The following is a 10,704-nucleotide window of genomic DNA, read 5'->3' on the forward strand; positions in this document are numbered from 1 at the left end:
CAAACAAGCCACAATTTTTAACCAAGGATCGGAAAGCATGCATCTGATAGTAGTTGATATTACCATTACAACCATCAACATCATACAAGATATCATTCAAGTCTCCCATACACATCATGGGTTTACCTAGATTATCATATACAAAAGCAGCCACTTGGTCCCAGATGGCATTAGTCTGCCTATGATACGGGTCACCATATATACAAAGGAGGCAAAAGTTGACCCCAGAGGCCACATGGACTACATTATCTAAGATATAGTGAAAAGCAGCGGTATGAACATAAACTTTGAGCTCATCAGTCCACATAAGCCAAAGACCACCCGAGGCACCTCTGTACATTAGTGGACCGCATCAGATTAGCAAGGTAAAGCATGCGCTCACTGCCAAGGCCCCTGCCCATACCTCGACAGTTCCAAGCAATGGCCTTCATGGTGCATGAGGCACGTTAGGGCCATGCGCCGCTGCCCAAGAAGCTGAGTGAGCCATTCCTTCCCCCTCGTGATCACTGAGCTCCATATCACCTGCCTCCTGACCACTGCGAATATCAACCGTGTCACCTTGGCCAGTAGAGCTAATGTTATCTTGATATTCCATTGTGGTTTGACCTCGGGAGCCATGTGTGCGACCACCAACATCCAAACCCAAAAGGTGGAGGCAATCAGTTCTAGGAGGAGAGATAGGACCTTGGTAGGAGCTGTCTGCATCTGCACTAAGAGAGTTAGAAGGCATCCTGATCGGCCACAGATCATGGCTTTCTCCTGCCTCATTGCCTTCTACCAAAGAGAATCTACTCTGATCCATAACGTCCCCGAGACCCACAATTGCCACAGGTTTGCTGCTGCCTCTGCATAACACACTGCTATAGCCCACCTGACCGGTGCCACTATCACGGTGCCAAGTGGTAGCACCATAGCTACGGCGAGGAAACTGGTTGATTGTGATTTTCTAGAGAGAGTGATAAAATTACTATTTTTAGATGAACGAAAAAATTACTTGTGAGTTATGAATACTGGAAGCGGAACTGCTTCGTGAACGACACAACATGCACGATAGAGGGACAATGCCCGATCCAGTCGTCGGCTGCACTTTTGATATGTGTAGGCAGACTGATATAGGATGTCGATCACACATCGTCTGCACATCATCATGTGCATAGAAACACTCTGCTGGAAGGCTGGAACAGTGGTACTCTTAAAGAAAAATGGAATAGTACTACTTAAGGGCATTTCCAACGTGGCCCCTTAAACGGTCCGCAACCGTCGGAATCGCGCTGTTCAGACGTATTTCGACATCCAACTTGGTCTTGTATTGGTTTGTTGGGTGGTCCAGACGTCATCTTCCGCAAATCAGAAGCAAAACGGGGGGGGGGGAGGGGAGGGGGGCTTTGCGGGCATCTGGATCGCTGTCAAGCCCGCTCCCGACAAACCTAGCCCACCCAAACCCTCTCCCTTGCTCGCGCCCTTTCCTACCAGAAGCGGCCAGGGCCACTTCAGTGCCGCATACATATCGGTCCAGAGCGGACGTGACTCTCACCTCGCTTCATCATTGAAGAGGCGTGACGGACAAGAACGCCGCCCGTACCGCTTCCCGATGCATGTGACTGCTCCATGGTAGAATGACGGCCCGTCCGTCTGCCTGCCTACATTAAACCCGTGTGGATGCCGAGGAACCTGCTCCAGCGCCACCCGCTCGTTCGTCTTCTACACACCATTAACCAACTCGCGGGTTGCCCTGTCATCCGCCCGCTATTTAAACCCCAGGCACACAAATAGCTGCATCCAATCTCCTCCGCTCTCTTTCTCCTTTGTGCACCACGCCTGTCATAGCCACATCGAGCTCCAACGCCATTTGGGACAACCTCTCGTTCGAGCAGAAGACGGAGACCGCCGCCATTTCAACTGGCTGGCAGGCCGACAGGCAGACGGAGAGCACCGCTGTGGACGCTCCAATGGAAGAGGCGTCCGACAATGAGCTGATGCCCTCGTCCTCACTGGCCAATGCCAGTATCACCATGGGGGAGACCCGTGCTCACTACACCAAGATGGTGTGGGAAGAGCAGCGGGCCGCATTCCGGGAGGCATAGGCCAACCAGGAGTACAACCTCTGCCTCCTCGATGAGCACCAGCGAGGGAAGGAGCAACTCGCCGCCGGCACGGCCATTGCACCGGACGTGGTTGTGGCTGAGCAGGAGGTGCTGCTCTGTTGGGGAACATTGTAGAAAATAAAAAATTACTACGCTTCACCAAGATCAATCTATGGAGTCATCTAGAAACGAGAGAGAGGAGTGCATATACATACCCTTGTAGATCGCGAGCGGAAGCGTTCAAGAGAACAGGGTTGATGGAGTCGTACTCGTCGTGATCCAAATCACTAAAGATCCTAGTGCAGAACGGACGGCACCTCCGCGCTCAACACACGTACGGTTGGGAGAGACGTCTCCTCCTTCTTGATCCAGCAAGGGGGAAGGAGAGGTTGATGGAGATCCAGCAGCATGACGGCGTGGTGGTGGAAGTAGCGGAGAATCTCGGCAGGGCTTCGCTAAGCTCAGCGAGAGGGAGAGGTGTTATAGGGGGAGAGGGAGGCGCCAGGGGCATGGGTGCGTAGCCCTCCCCCCATCTTTATATAGGGGCCCTAGGGGGTGCCGGCCCCCTAGAGATCCAATCTCAAGGGGGGGGGGCAAAGGGGGGAACTTGCCCCCCAAGTCAGGTGGGGCGCCCCCCACCCCCAGGGTTTCCAACCCTAGTCGCAGGGGGAGGCCCAAGGGGGGTGCACCAGCCCACCAGGGGCTGGTTCCCTTCCCACTTCAGCCCATGGGGCCCTCCGGGATAGGTGGCCTCACCCGGTGGACCCCCGGGACCCTTCCGGTGGTCCCGGTACAATACCGGTGACCCCGGAAACTTTCCCGGTGGCCGAAACTGGACTTCCTATATACAAATCTTTACCTCCGGACCATTCTAGAACTCCTCGTGACGTTCGAGATCTCATCCGGGACTCTGAACAACTTTCGGGTTACCGCATACTAATATCTCTACAACCCTAGCGTCACCGAACCTGAAGTGTGTAGACCCTACGGGTTCGGGAATCACGCAGACATGACCGAGGCAGCTCGCCGGCCAATAACCAACAGCGGGATCTGGATACCCATGTTGGCGCCCACATGTTCCACGATGATCTCATAGAATGAACCACGATGTCGAGGATTTAAGTAATCCCGTATACAATTCCCTTTGTCAATCGGTACGTTACTTGCCCGAGATTCGATCGTCAGTATCCCAATACCTCGTTCAATCTCGTTACCGGCAAGTCACTTTACTCATACCGTAATGCATGATCCCGTGACCAACTACTTTGTCACATTGAGCTCATTATGATGATGCATTACCGAGTGGGCCCAGAGATACCTCTCCGTCAAACGGAGTGACAAATCCCAGTCTCGATCCGTGTCAACCCAACAGACACTTTCGGGGATACCTGTAGTATACCTTTATAGCCACCCATTTACATTGTGACGTTTGGTACACCCAAAGCACTCCTACAGTATCCGGGAGTTACACGATCTCATGGTCTAAGGAAATGATACTTGACATTGGAAAAGCTCTAGCAAATGAACTACACGATCTTGTGCTATGCTTAGGATTGGGTCTTGTCCATCACATCATTCTCCTAATGATGTGATCCCGTTATCAATGACATCCAATGTCCATAGTCAGGAAACCATGACTATCTGTTGATCAACGAGCTAGTCAACTAGAGGCTCACTAGGGACATGTTGTGGTCTATGTATTCACACATGTATTACGATTTCCGGATAACACAATTATAGCATGAATAATAGACAATTATCATGAACAAGGAAATATAATAATAACCATTTTATTATGCCTCTAGGGCATATTTCCAACAGTCTCCCACTTGCACTAGAGTCAATAATCTAGTTACATTGTGATGAATCGAACACCCATAGAGTTCTGGTGTTGATCATGTTTTGCTCGCAGAAGAGGTTTAGTCAACGGATCTGCGACATTGAGATCCGTATGCACTTTGCAAATGTCTATGTCTCCATCTTGAACATTTTCACGAATGGAGTTGAAGCGACGCTTGATGTGCCTGGTCTTCTTGTGAAACCTGGGCTCCTTGGCAAGGGCAATAGCTCCAGTGTTGTCACAGAAGAGAGTGATCGGTCCCGATGCATTGGGTATGACTCCTAGGTCGGTGATGAACTCCTTCATCCAGATTGCTTCATGCACTGCCTCCGAGGCTGCCTTGTACTCCGTTTCACATGTAGATCCCGCCACGACGCTTTGCTTGCAACTGCACCAGCTTACTGCCCCTCCATTCAAAATATACACGTATCCAGTTCGCGACTTAGAGTCATCCAGATCTGTGTCGAAGCTAGCGTCGATGTAACCCTTTACGACGAGCTCTTCGTCACCTCCATAAACGAGAAACATATCCTTACTCCTTTTCAGGTACTTCATGATATTCTTGACTGCTGTCCAGTGTTCCATGCCGGGATTACTTTGGTACCTTCCTACCAAACTTACGGCAAGGTTTACATCAGGTCTGGTACACAGCATGTCATACATAATAGACCCTATAGCCGAGGCATAGGGGATGACACTCATCTTTTCTCTATCTTCTGCCGTGGTCGGGCATTGAGCCGAGCTCAATTTCACACCTTGCAACACAGGCAAGTACCCCTTCTTGGACTGATCCATATTGAACTTCTTCAATATCTTATCAAGGTATGGGCTTTGTCAAAGACCTATGAGGCGTCTCGATCTATCTCTATAGATCTTGATGCCTAATATGTAAGCAGCTTCTCCAAGGTCCTTCATTGAAAAACACTTATTCAAGTAGGCCTTAATGTTGTCCAAAAGTTCTAAATCATTTCCCATCAAAAGTATGTCATCTACATATAATATGAGAAATGCTACAGAGCTCCCACTCACTTTCTTGTAAACGCAGGCTTCTGCATAAGTCTGCATAAACCCAAACGCTTTGATCATCTCATCAAAGGTTCCAACTCCGAGATGCTTGCACTAGCCCATAAATGGATCGCTGGAGCTTGCATACCTTGTTAGCATTCTTAGGATCGACAAAACCTTCCGGCTGCATCATATATAGTTATTCCTTAAGATAGCCGTTACGGAATGCCATTTTGACATCCATTTGCCATATCTCATAATCATAGTATGCGGCAATTGCTAACATGATTCGGACGGACTTCAGCTTCGCTACGGGAGAGAAAGTCTCATCGTAGTCAACCCCTTGAACTTGCTGGTAGCCCTTAGCTACAAGTCGAGCTTTATAGATGGTAACATTACCATCCGCGTCCGTCTTCTTCATAAAGATCCATTTGTTTTCTATCGCTCGCCGATCATCCGGCAAGTCTGTCAAAGTCCATACTTTGTTTTCATACATGGATCCTATCTCGGATTGCATGGCTTCTAGTCATTTGTTGGAATCTGGGCTCGCCATCACTTCTTCATAGTTCGAAGGTTCACCATTTTCTAACAACATGATTTCCAGGACAGGGTTGCCATACCATTCTGGTGTGGAACGTGTCCTTGTGGACCTTCGAAGTTCAGCAGCAACTTGATCCGAAGTACCTTGATCATCATCATTAACTTCCTCTCTAGTCGAAGCAGGCACCACAGGAACATCTTCCTAAGCTGCGCCACTTTCCGGTTCAAGAGGCAGTACTTCATCGAGTTCTACTTTCCTCCCACTTATTTCTTTCGAGAGAAACTCTTTCTCCAGAAAGGACCCGTTCTTGGCAACAAAGATCTTGCCTTCGGATCTAAGGTAGAAGGTATACCCAATGGTTTCCTTAGGGTATCCTATGAAGACGCATTTTTCCGACTTGGGTTCGAGCTTTTCAGGTTGAAGTTTCTTGAGATAAGCATCGCATCCCCAAACTTTTAGAAACGACAGCTTAGGTTTCTTCCTAAACCATAATTCATACGGTGTCGTCTCAACGGATTTAGACGGTGCCCTATTTAAAGTGAATGTAGTTGTCTCTAGAGCGTATCTCCAAAATGATAGCGGTAAATCGGTGAGTGACATCATAGATCACACCATATCCAATAGAGTGTGATTACGATGTTTGGACACACCGTTACGCTGAGGTGTTCCAGGCGGCGTGAGTTGTGAAATGATTCCACATTTCCTTAAGTGTGTACCAAATGACTTAAATATTCTCCTCCACGATCTGATCGTAAGAACTTTATTTTTCGGTCACGTTGATTCTCTACCTCATTCTGAAATTCCTTGAACTTTTCAAAGGTCTCAGACTTGTGTTTCATCAAGTAAACATACCCATATCTACTCCAGTCATCAGTGAGGGTGAGAACATAACGATAGCCACTGCGAGCCTCATTGCTCATTGGACCGCACACATGAGTATGTATAATTTCCAATAAGTTGGTTGCTCGCTCCATTGTTCCGGAGAACGGAGTCTTGGTCATTTTACCCATGAGGCATGGTTCACAAGTGTCAAATGATTCGAAATCAAGAGACTCCAAAAGTCCATATGTATGGAGCTTCTTCATGCGTTTGACACCAATGTGACCAAGGCGGCAGTGCCAAGATATGTGGGACTATCATTATCAATCTTACATCTTTTGGTATTCACACTATGAATATGTGTAACATCACATTCGAGATTCATTAAGAATAAACCATTGACCAGCGGGGAATGACCATAAAACATATCTCTCATATAAATAGAACAACCATTATTCTCGGATTTAAATGAGTAGCCATCTCGTATTAAACAAGATCCAGATACAATGTTCATGCTCAAAGCTGGCACTAAATAACAATTATTGAGGTTTAAAACTAATCCCGTAGGTAAATGTAGAGGTAGCGTGCCGAGGCGATCACATCGACCTTGGAACCATTCCCGACGCGCATCGTCACCTCGTCCTTCCCCAGTCTCCGTTTATTCCGCAGCTCCTGTTTTGAGTTACAAATATGAGCAACCGCACCGGTATCAAATACCCAAGAGCTACTACGAGTAATGGTAAGGTACACATCAATTACATGTATATCACATATACCTTTGGTGTTGCCGGCCTTCTTGTCCGTTAAGTACTTGGGGCAGTTCCGCTTCTAGTGTCCACTTCCCTTGCAATAACACTCAGTCTCAGGTTTGGTTCCATGCTTTGGCTTCTTCCCGGCAACTGGCTTACCGGGCGCGACAACTCCCTTGCGGTCCTTCTTGAAGTTCTTCTTACCCTTGCCTTTCTTGAAACTAGTGGTTTTATTGACCATGAACACTTGATGTTCCTTTTTGATTTCTACCTCTGCTGATTTTAGCATTGAAAATACCTCAGGAATAGTTTTCACCATCCCGTGCATATTGTAGTTCATCACAAAGCTCTTGTAGCTAGGTGGGAGCGACTGAAGGATTCTGTCAATGACCGCCTCATCCGGGAGGTTAATGTCCAGCTGTGACAAGCGGTTGTGCAACCCAGACATTTTGAGTATGTGCTCACCGACAGAACTATTTTCCTCGATCTTACAACTGTAGAACTTGTCGGAGACTTCATATCTCTCGACCCGGTCATGAGCTTGGAAAACCATTTTTAGCTCTTCGAACATCTCATATGCTCCGTGTTGCTCAAAACGCTTTTGGAGCCCCGGTTTTAAGCTGTAAAGCATGCCGCACTGAACGAGGGAGTAGTCATCAACACGCGACTGCCAGGCGTTCATAACATCTTGAGTTGCGGGGAAAATGGGTGCTTCACCTAGCGGTGCATCCAGGACATATGCTCTTTTGGCAGCTATGAGGATGATCCTCAAGTTCTGGACCTAGTCCGTATAGTTGCTGCCATCATCTTTCAGCTTGGTTTTCTCTAGGAACGCGTTGAAGTTGAGGGCAACATTAGCGTGGGCCATTTGATCTACAAGACATATTGCAAAGGTTTTAGACTAAGTTCATGATAATTAAGTTCATCTAACCAAATTATTTAATGAACTCCCACTTAGATAGACATCCCTCTAGTCATCTAAGTGATGCATGATCCGAGTCAACTAGGCCACGTCCGATCATCACATGAGACGGACTAGTCATCATCGGTGAACATCTTCATGTTGATCGTATCTTCTATATGACTCATGTTTGACCTTTCGGTCTCTTGTGTTCCAAGGCCATGTCTGTACATGCTAGGCTCGTCAAGTCAACCTAAGTGTTTTTGCATGTGTAAATCTGTCTTACACCCATTGTATGTGAACGTTAGAATCTATCACACCCGATCATCACGTGGTCCTTCGAAACAACGAACTTTCGCAACAGCACACAGTTAGGGGGAACACTTTATTGAAATTATTATGAGGGATCATCTTATTTACTACCGTCGTTCTAAGCAAATAAGATGCAAAAATATGATAAACATCACATGCAATCAAATAGTGACATGATATGGCCAATATCATTTTGCTCCTTTTGATCTCCATCTTCGGGGCGCCATGATCATCATCGTCACCGGCATGACACCATGATCTCCATCATCATGATCTCCATCATCGTGTCTTCATCAAGTTTTCACGCCAACGATTACTTCTACTACTATGGCTAACGTTTAACAATAAAGTAAAGTAATAACATGGTGTTTATTCAATGACACGCAGGTCATACAATAATTAAGACAACTCCAATGGCTCCTGCCGGTTGTCATACTCATCGACATGCAAGTCGGGATTCCTATTACAAGAACATGATAAATTTCATACATCACATATATATATCATTCATCACATCCTTTTGATCAAATCACATCATAAGGCATATGCTGCAAAAACAAGTTAGACATCCTCTAATTGTTGTTGCATGTTTTTACGTGGCTGCAATAGGGTTCTAGCAAGAATGTTTCTTAACTACGTCAAAACCACAACGTGATATGCCAATTTATATTTACCCTTCATAAGGACCCTTTTCATCGAATCTGATCCGACTAAAGTGGGAGAGACAGACACACGCTAGCCACCTTATGCAACTAATGCATGTCAGTCGGTGGAACATGTCTCACGTAAGGGTACGTGTAAGGTCGGTCCGGGCCGCTTCATCCCACGATGCCGCCGAAACAGTATAAGACTAGTAGTGGCAAGTAAATTGACAACATCTACGCCCACAACAAAATTGTGTTCTACTCGTGCATAGAAATTACGCATAGACCTAGCTCATGATGCCACTGTTGGGGAACGTTGCAGAAAATAAAAATTTTCTACGCTTCACCAAGATCAATCTATGGAGTCATCTAGCAACGAGAGAGAGGAGTGCATCTACATACCCTTGTAGATCGCGAGCGGAAGCGTTCAAGAGAACATGGTTGATGGAGTCGTAGTCGTCGTGATCCAAATCACCGAAGATCCTAGTGCCGAACGGAAGGCACCTCCGCGCTCAACACACATACGGTTGGGAGAGACGTCTCCTCCTTCTTGATCCAACAAGGGGGAAGGAGAGGTTGATGGAGATCCAGCAGCATGACGGCGTGGTGGTGGAAGTAGCGGAGAATCTCGGCAGGACTTCGCCAAGCTTAGCGAGAGGGAGAGGTGTTGCAGGGGGAGAGGGAGGCGCCAGGGGCATGGGTGCGCAGCCCTCCCTACCCCCTCTTTATATAGGGACCCTGGGGGTGGGGGGGGGGGGCGCCGACCCCCTAGAGATCCAATCTCAAGGGGGGAGGGGCAAAGGGGGGAACTTGCCCCCCAAGTCAGGTGGGGCGCCCCCCACCCCCAGGGTTTCCAACCCTAGGCGCAGGGGAGGCCCAAGGGGGGCATACCAGCCCACCAGGGACTGGTTCCCTTTCCACTTCAGCCCATGGGGCCCTCCGGGATAGGTGGCCCCACCCGGTGGACCCCCGGGACCCTTCCGGTGGTCCCGGTACAATACCGGTGACCCCCGAAACTTTCCCGGTGGCCGAAACTGGACTTCCTATATACAAATCTTTACCTCCGGACAATTCTAGAACTCCTCGTGACGTCCGAGATCTCATCCGGGACTCCGAACAACTTTCGGGTTACCGCATACTAATATCTCTACAACCCTTGCATCACCGAACCTTAAGTGTGTAGACCCTACGGGTTCGGGAATCATGCAGACATGACCGAGACAGCTCTCCGGACAATAACCAACAGCGGGATCTGGATACCCATGTTGGCTCCCACATGTTCCACGATGATCTCATCGAATGAACCATGATGTCGAGGATTTAAGTAATCCCGTATACAATTCCCTTTGTCAATCGGTACGTTACTTGCCCGAGATTCGATCGTCGGTATCCCAATACCTCGTTCAATCTCGTTACCGGCAAGTCACTTTACTCGTACCGTAATGCATGATCCCATGACCAACTACTTTGTCACATTGAGCTCATTATGATGATGCATTACCGAGTGGGCCCAGAGATACCTCTCCGTCAAACGGAGTGACAAATCCCAGTCTCGATCCGTGTCAACCCAACAGACACTTTCGGGGATACCTGTAGTATAACTTTATAGCCACCCGGTTACATTGTGACGTTTGGTACACCCAAAGCACTCCTATAGTATCCGGGAGTTACACGATCTCATGGTCTAAGGAAATGATACTTGACATTGGAAAAGCTCTAGCAAACGAACTACACGATCTTGTGCTATGCTTAGGATTGGGTCTTGTCCATCACATCATTCTCCTAATGATGTGATCCCGTTATCAATGA

This window comes from Triticum aestivum, chromosome 4B (assembly GCF_018294505.1).
Source record: "Triticum aestivum cultivar Chinese Spring chromosome 4B, IWGSC CS RefSeq v2.1, whole genome shotgun sequence".
Lineage (NCBI taxonomy): Eukaryota > Viridiplantae > Streptophyta > Magnoliopsida > Poales > Poaceae > Triticum > Triticum aestivum.